We start from the raw sequence: 8,452 nt of genomic DNA, 5'->3' as shown, positions 1-8,452 counted from the left end.
CTAACTAAATAACTCGTCTACAAGTGATGAAAACCCAATCGCACATTCACATTGTGGCGGTGTAAAAACACTTAGTTCTCCGCGTAAGTTAAGTTCACAAGTGGAAATGATGTGACGAAAGTAGCGCCAAAATGGTGCCGAAAATAAGGCGGATGTTGTTGCATCACTGCTGCCAGTGAGTTAGGTTTACAGAGGCAAGCCGATTTCCATATTCACGGCTTAAATAATTTTGCCTTGAGATGTGCCAAAAGATGCCGTTGCGCCGAGTCTAACTTTGCCCCCCCCCCCCCCACACATATATATAAAAGCAAAATTTCTCAACGGATTTACACGATTCACGAAAATGATACTTTGGACGGAAAAAAACACGGAAATCCACGGATCCGCGGAAAATGATCATCCCTGTAAATTTGGATACATGTTTTGCATGGGAGCAGAAGAATATATTGCCTCAGGCTCCTCTGCTTGAGCCGCGCCTTGAGCTGCGGATCGCCGCCTGCCCCGACTACATGCTCGCCATCTCCTCTGTGATCGTGCTAAGGTCCCACTCCGTGTGGGTCAGGCGGTCCAGGGCTGAGGGACCATGCGCTGGTCGCATATAAGGGTCAGTTCGTTCTGTCACGGAACAGAGACAGGACGACCAAGTGCAACACGATCCCTTATTGAAAAAAGGAGGAAAGGGGAAGTGGAACGCTGGGCTTGCGGTCTGGCGTGGCTGAGCAGCAGAGCACAGCGCGTAGTCGGAGGCAGGTTGTCGAGACAGGCGGCGATCAGAAGCGTGGTCAAAGGACGAGCAAGTAGTCGGGGCAGGCGGCGATCCGGGCGTGGTCGGTCAGTTTACAGAAGCAGTTGGCAACAGAGATCATTCAGTGGACAAAAAAGCAGTAGTTCTGTAAACGAACTGTTTACTTCCAAATTGACCCAAACTAGTGCCGTTCGTTTGTGTTTCGTTTGTGCTGGTTTGTGCTGCAAAAATTGTACCGATTGTGCCGCAAAAAAATTTGTTGGCGTTCAGTGAATCATTCAATTTGTCATTTATTTAATACTAATTTATTTTCTAGAGATGTCAAATCCTTGCTCCATGGATCGTTAATTAACCATTTGTTTGTGCCATTGCAATTTTTCATTATTAAAATCATGCATCTTCATTAACCCCCTGTCATGTATTTTATTCTTTTTCACTTGACATCATGATAACTCCTTAATTCTTACACATGTATTATCCAACTAATTACCATGCCAAGTGACCTCTGCAGGCCGGTAAGACATATCGCAACAGGGTGGCGAAAAACAAAGACGTGCAACTTTGAACGGCCCTTTCAGCTTCATATTCCTTTTGACAAGTGGATGGAATTTATTCCGGAAAAGGCTGAATACAAAGATAAGAACTGTCGAACCCGAAAAAGAGAATATACAATTTTGAAGCCTGGCACCTGGACCCACATCATAAATGAACAAATCTGGAAAACAGTCAAAATTCCTTGCACATTTGTTTTTAAAAGAGCCAAGGTCTATCCATTGGTCTCAAATAATTATATCGAAATCAGAGGATACTGCAAGGAGTGTCATGGCCTTCTCAACATTAATTGTAGCGGAGAGCCAGAAATTAACAGTCCAATAATATTCAACTGTGTCATTAAGAACAGTGATGACTCCCTACACACTGGTAGCTCAAAGCCGTTTCTATCTGGACAGTTGCGTGTGCAGGTAGCCAAGGAACTTTGTGAGGGCAGAATGGAACCACATGTATGGCGAGCATCACAGGCAAATAAATCGATGGACTTCGGAGACCCTGAGCCAAGCCACCTGCCAAATTTGGCCACCCTGCGCAAGGCAAAGCAAGAGAAAAATGATTTGGCATTAGGTGACAAAAATCCAATTTTATCATTGCAGATGTTGAAATACAGTGCACCTCACAGTGACAGCATCAAAGACATTGGACTTGACAAGTTTTTCTGTCACTATTGGAGTCAAACACAAATGCATGTGTACAAGAGCTTAAAGAAATCCCACCCAATATTATGTGTTGATGCAACTGGCTCAATAGTTAAAAAACTGATGAGGCTGAATGGCATGTCTGGCCATATCTTCCTGTATCAGGGTGTTATGACAGGGCATACCAGCTCCAGTGTCCCAGTCGTGCAGATGCTGTCAGAGAAGCATGATGTTAATGCTATCACACAGTGGCTGAAGGAATGGATCCATGCAGGTGCATCTGTTCCTAAAGAAGCAGTGAGTGACTTTTCTCTGGCGATTCTTGGAGCTCTAGTCAAAGCTTTTACCCCTCATCCTGATCTGAAGAGCTACATCAATGAGTGCTTTAACATTTCACGTGGGAATCAACCTGGACATCTACCCCCATGTTTTGTCAGGGTAGATGTAGCACACTGCATTAAGATGATCTGCCGATGGGACTGCCTGAAAAACAAAAGACCTCGTGTTAAGGATTTCTTTGTTAGGTCAATAGCACAGCTTCTTAAGTCACAATGTTTGCAACATGCAAAAGAATTTCTTCGTGCTATCACCATTGTGGCACTGAGTGAGACAGAGGGTAATGACAATTCTGGAGCCCCTATCCCATCAGAAAAGTGCAAGAAATACTTGAGAGCGCAAATCGCAGAGGAATCTGTCCCCATTTCAGATGAGGAAGTTGAGGGACAAGAACCAGGTGATTCATTAAATCAGCACATCCAGACTAATGTCCGAGAGTGGGTGACAGAAATATGTGAGGAGAGCAGGTCACTTGCCATGGCTGATGGGGATAAAGACAACATCCACTTCCTCCCTGAGATTATTCCCCAAATAACAAGACTTGGAAGTTACTTGCCACTCTGGACAGCAATAATGGTCCCTCTCTTCAAAAGCGCCAGCATCACTGCAAGTTCCGCAGCTGTTGAAGCAGAGTTCAAAAACATAAAAAAAGGCCTTTTCAAGCATGAAAGCCTACCCATTCGTGTGGACCGGTTTGTTGCTCGTCATCTTTCCTTCATTGAGGGAAACATGCGGATTTGCTCTGCAAAACAAAAAAGTGATGTGTGTGATGCCACGACCGTCAGAGAGCCTGACAATGTCTGCAGTACTTCTCAAACTGAAGTAGTAAACAAAAGGGGAGAAAAATCTCATCCTGGAGCGGAGCCAGATGCATCTACTGACAGTGCAGTTGAAAACTGGAGAGGTTTAGCGGTCCCACCGAAAAAAAGAAAGATAACTTCATATCTCTCTCCTTGTCCTGAATGGCTGCATATTGACACACAAGTGGGCTGGAAAAAAGTCAAGGTACCATTGTTGAAAAACGGGAACCATCAACGGCCTGTTAAACTTCGCACATCAAAAGTGTTTGTGCTCAATACTTGTGCATTTGATTCTGTCTTGCAATGCTTATGCTGTTCTTTCTGTGAAAGTTTTTCATTTGAAAAGACTGTTTTGAACTATGAACGTGGGAACCAATTCCTCCACCTGGTGAAAACCATCACAACACAGAGTGTGAACCCACAGGTATACTCACAGAGGGCAGAACTGCTGGGGGAAATATTCAAACCTGTCCTCCTGACCTCAGGTGCTCTCCAAATTGATGCACAATGCCACATCTCCACTGTAATTGAGAGCGCAATGAGGAATATCCCAAGTGTTTATTTGATAAAACAATGCTCCTCACAGTACTGCAGTTTAAGCCAACAAGTAACAAGGCAAGTTTCACTTGTTTGTCCAAACGTTGCTGTCCTGCAGACCTGTGGCATGGCTTCTCTTCAGACTGCTGCTGAAGAGGGACTCAGCCTTCCTGACTCTCTCTGCCTCAGGCCAATTGAAAATCCTTCCCATTGTCCGTCTTCATTCAAAACACAGGACAACAATACAGGCAAGGCTCTGTGTTCAGGTAATGTTACTCACAGCTACAATCTGGGAGAGTTTGTGTGGATTGACACTGACCTTGGTAGCAGTTGCAAGGAAGTTGCCTTGCTTGAATTTCCCTCCAGTCTGGAGCTAAAAGAGAAGACCTTTACTTTGAGAGCAGTCATTGGCTTTGAACCAGGACTGACCCAGGATTCTCTCGGGCATTATGTGGCATACTGAAGGAGGACTGCATATGCCTGGGAGATCTATAATGACCTGGGAAGTGGAGTGAAAGCAGCATCAGAAAATACTAAGATCTTCCCACATGCTGTGTTCTACACAGTGCAGTGATGCATTGTTTGAATTGTTGGAAAAAAATGTTGATAATGTTCCCTTTGACAAAGAAAGTTATTTTTTCACGTTTTCAAATTTCTTTTTCTGGCTGTCATCAACTTCACATACATGTATTAATTGTTGCATTAATTAATGTTTTGGAGCAGACTCATCAGGTATTTAGATTGCGGTGAACCTTTTGCATGTCAGATGTAATTGAAAAAAATGATCACATAGGCTTATTGAAAACAAGGAAATTAATCAATGAGCACGATACAAACATAATTACAGAAATATCCTCGTACTAAAAGCCATTCCCCGCAGTGAAAGTTTTCTGTAAGATAAAAAGAAAAGAAAAAAAGGCTAAGAACATATTTACCTTGTATTCGTCCTGCATCAGGAGCATTCCAGTCCAGGAGCTTGAAATTCGCGACAAAATACAGTGACGTGGGCTGGGTGACGTCTTCGCTATGAATTAAATGTGTAATATCTGCAAAACCGTAGCAGCACAAACGAAACTTTTTGCAGCACAAACCAGCACAAACGAAACACAAACGAACGGCACTATTTTGGGTCAATTTGGAAGTAAACAGGGGGGCGGGGCTACCTGACGTCACCGCTATAAAATAAATGTGTAATATCTCCGAAACGGAAGCAGCACAAACGAAAATTTTTGCTGCACAAACCTGCACAAACGAAGCACAAACGAACGGTACCATTTTGGGTCCATTTGGAGCGAAGTGGGGGGCTGGGTGACGTCATCGCTATAAAATAAATGTGTAATATCTCCGAAACGGAAGCAGCACAAACGAAAAATTTTGCTGCACAAACCAGCACTAACGAAGCACAAACGAACGGTACCGTTTTGGGTCCATTTCGAGCAGATGGGGGGCTGGGTGAACTCTGGATGACCTATAAAAGAATCGTTCATAACTAAAAAACCAAAGCAGCACAAACGAAAATTTTTGCTGCACAAACCTGCACAAACGAAGCACAAACGAACGGTACCATTTTGGGTCCATTTGGAGCGAGGTGGGGGGCTGGGTGACGTCATCGCTATAAAATAAATGTGTAATATCTCCGAAACGAAAGCAGCACAAACGAAAATTTTTGCTGCACAAACCTGCACAAACGAAGCACAAACGAACGGTACCATTTTGGGTCCATTTGGAGCGAAGTGGGGGGCTAGGTGACGTCATCGCTATAAAATAAATGTGTAATATCTCCGAAACGGAAGCAGCACAAACGAAAATTTTTGCTGCACAAACCAGCACTAACGAAGCACAAACGAACGGTACCATTTTGGGTTCATTTTGAGCAGATGGGGGGCTGGGTGAACTCTGGATGACCTATAAAAGAATCGTTCATAACTAAAAAACCATAGCAGCACAAACGAAAATTTTTGCTGCACAAACCAGCACAAACGAAGCACAAACGAAACAGACTATTTTGCTTAAATTTTGCGTGGGGTGGGGGGCCAGCTTCACGCAGGTACCTGTCTCCCATTGAAAATGTGTGGTGCATTATGAAGCGTAAAATACGACAGGGAAGGCCCCGGACTGTTGAACAACTGAAGCGGTTCATCAAGGAAGAATGGGAAAGAATTCCACATGAGAAGCTAAGAGAATTAGTCTCCTCTCCTCCAGAACATTTGAGTGTTATTAAAAGGAAAGGTGATGTAACGAAGTGGTAAACATGCCCTTTCCCAACTTCTACTGCACGTGTTGCAGCCATGAAATTCTAAGTTAATTATTATTTGAAAAATAAAATAAAGTTTATAAGTTTGAGCATAAAATATGTTGTCTTTGTAGTGTATTCAATTGAATATAGGTTGAAAAGGATTTTCAAATCATTGTATTTTGATTTTACACAATTTCCCAACTTCAACCAAATCCGGTTTGTAGGTTTGTGTGAGAGAAAGTGTGTAATTAAGATCTTGTAATGTTTGGTCTAACTTTGGGAGATTATATACCTGTTGTCAAATCTGCACTTATTATATTTAAGCGACCGGCTTCCCATTAAAGGGTTAAATAAGCCAGGGGTGAAGAGACTCGTCCGAGTTGCTAACCACCTTTATGAAATAAATTCTGAAGGAATCAATAAAATCTCTTTATGACGCCAATCCCGTTAAAGTCAAGCGACGCTCATGCAGGGTAACTAAGGTCGAGACACGTCGTCAGAATGACCGCGCCCTACTGGTGGCTCCCTCCTGATTTGGGGCTTTTGTTTAATCTCGGATATATTTAGATGTCTTTGTTAAGACCTCAGTGATGAGGAGATTAGCCAACGCCGTTACGTTGGCGTCTTCCCCTTGCTGCCAGAAGCGTCTGTCTCCGCTGCCTTCCTCGAAGCTTAAAATTTGACAAAGTCCAATTCGAAGCTTAAAATTTGACAAAGTCCAATTCGAAGACACTGGAAATTCATTTTAGTAGATTTTGGTCTAATCTCAAAAAGAATGAAAAATCCATTTTCGTCTAAACGGCGTTCTTTACTCCGGGCAGCGTCAGGGCCATCGCCCTGACCAGGAAGAGCCCTTTTCTCGTCCGAAGCCAAGCTTTTATAGGCTCATCAGCTCCTCTGGCAGTACATTGGAATGTGTGGAATGTCTGGAATTCCTGGTATGCTAGGAATGCATGACCTCAGCTGATTTTACAGCTGATATTTTAATGCTGTCTCAGCGGATTTCTCATCTGATATTAAAATGCTGTCTCAGCAGATTTCTCAGCTGATATGTGAGGGTTGCGCAATCTTCACCTGACTTTCAGCTGGGAACCACTGGTTGCCTTGGCAACCTTGCTCAAAACAGCAACCATTGTGCATGACATTCATGTATAGATGGAACACCAATGTTAAATACAGGTTGGATAAAACATTGCAACAATAATAATATATCTTGTCTAGTAAGGATCAACTTAACACATAATCATACTTAGTCACAATAATGGGTTCTTCTAACTTTAACATACCGTGTTTTCAGCACTATAAGGCGCATCGGATTATAAGGTGCACCTTCAATGAATGGCCCATTTTAAAACTTTGTCCATATATAAGGCGCACCGGATTATAAAGTGCATAGCGTAAATAACTCAACGTTGCTCAAACGTTAATGCAATCACAATATAGTACCACTCGAAATAGTGAAAACAATAACAATATATCAATAACTCGACGTTGCTCAAACGATGTTATCACACAACACAAAAAAAACACGTAAAGCTTACTTTAATAAATTAGTCCTCATCCACGAATCCATATTGGTCCATATCTAAGGTGCACCGGATTATAAGGCGCACTGTCGGCTTTTGAGAAAATTGGTGGTTTTTAGGTGCGCCTTTTGGTGCGGAAAATACGGTATATCGATATTGCTCAAGCTGTTACAGATTAAAATTATGGCATAGCAAAATAATATTCCAAAATTGTGTTGCTACGTGTTAGGGTGGTGCTCCCTCTAACTTATTTTGCAAAAACCACACGGGAGACAAGTAAGTCCTTCTAGACACCTGCAGGTGGAGAGTCCATTCGTCGCTATGTGTACAGCGATGATCGAATGAGATCTGACTCTGGCCTCTTGCAGGAGCATTTTTATTGAGAGAAACAGAGTGGGGATGAGAGTGGGGGTGAGAGTGGAGGTTGGGGTTGAAGCCCCTGGCCTGCAGATCAAAGCATAGCAGGGGGTCTTTTACGACGTTGTGTAAACAAGGCAACTTTGATTGCTTCCTCTGCAGCTAGTCAATCAGTTCAAAAGATCTTAGCACTTTGGTCTACTACTTTTGTTAAGACAGGACAAGCCAGGTAAATTATTACAGGTTACATTCGAACATAATCATACGATGAAGATAATCTGTAAACCCTAACATATCCCTCCTGTTTTATCATATGATTATGCCAGCCCCGATCAATCAAACATAAGTAAGAAAATACAATGACAGCAATAATTTCCAGTGAAGATGAGGTTTTCCCTCAATACTCCAGTCCAAATTTTATGTGTAACTGAAAAACCTGCGGCAAGATTAAATGCAGAAAAAGAGTCACACGGTCCCTCTGCCTTAGGCGACCAGAATGATATCAATAAAAAAAAGAAAAAGAAAAACACAGAAACAGTACATCATTGAATCCATCACTTGCAAGGCATTTTCGATGGTCAAATCATCAAGTTTCTGTGAAATAATGCTCAGCTAAACAGCATCTACGCAATCCACGTTTCGCAGCACATTATAGTCATCACATTCGTCATGTCTGAGAAGCTGTATATGTACTTGTGCTACGGTAGAAGACACAAACCTTGTCA

At 42.6% G+C, this 8,452-nt stretch overlaps 2 long non-coding RNA genes across 5 annotated transcripts; both read right to left on the bottom strand.

The window, feature by feature from the left end:
* Positions 1–1,046: 1,046 nt before the first annotated feature.
* Positions 1,047–2,051, bottom strand: LOC119129582. Its single transcript, XR_005099277.1, has 2 exons — positions 2,014–2,051; positions 1,047–1,824 (listed from the first exon to the last, which is right to left on the bottom strand). It is a non-coding gene; the product is annotated as an uncharacterized LOC119129582 (long non-coding RNA).
* Positions 2,052–2,486: 435 nt separating this feature from the next.
* Positions 2,487–4,674, bottom strand: LOC119129538. 4 transcript variants are annotated; one of them, XR_005099233.1, is made up of 4 exons: positions 4,544–4,674; positions 3,928–4,107; positions 3,506–3,864; positions 2,487–3,013 (listed from the first exon to the last, which is right to left on the bottom strand). It is a non-coding gene; the product is annotated as an uncharacterized LOC119129538 (long non-coding RNA). The 4 variants fall into 4 exon arrangements; XR_005099234.1 differs by having other exon boundaries at positions 3,928–3,981; positions 4,544–4,613; XR_005099235.1 differs by having other exon boundaries at positions 3,506–3,826; positions 3,928–3,981; positions 4,544–4,613.
* Between the last annotated feature and the right edge of the window lie 3,778 nt (positions 4,675–8,452).

Source organism: Syngnathus acus, chromosome 10, assembly GCF_901709675.1.
Source record: "Syngnathus acus chromosome 10, fSynAcu1.2, whole genome shotgun sequence".
NCBI classification, from domain to species: Eukaryota; Metazoa; Chordata; class Actinopteri; order Syngnathiformes; family Syngnathidae; genus Syngnathus; species Syngnathus acus.
This window is presented reverse-complemented; position numbering and strand designations above follow the sequence as displayed.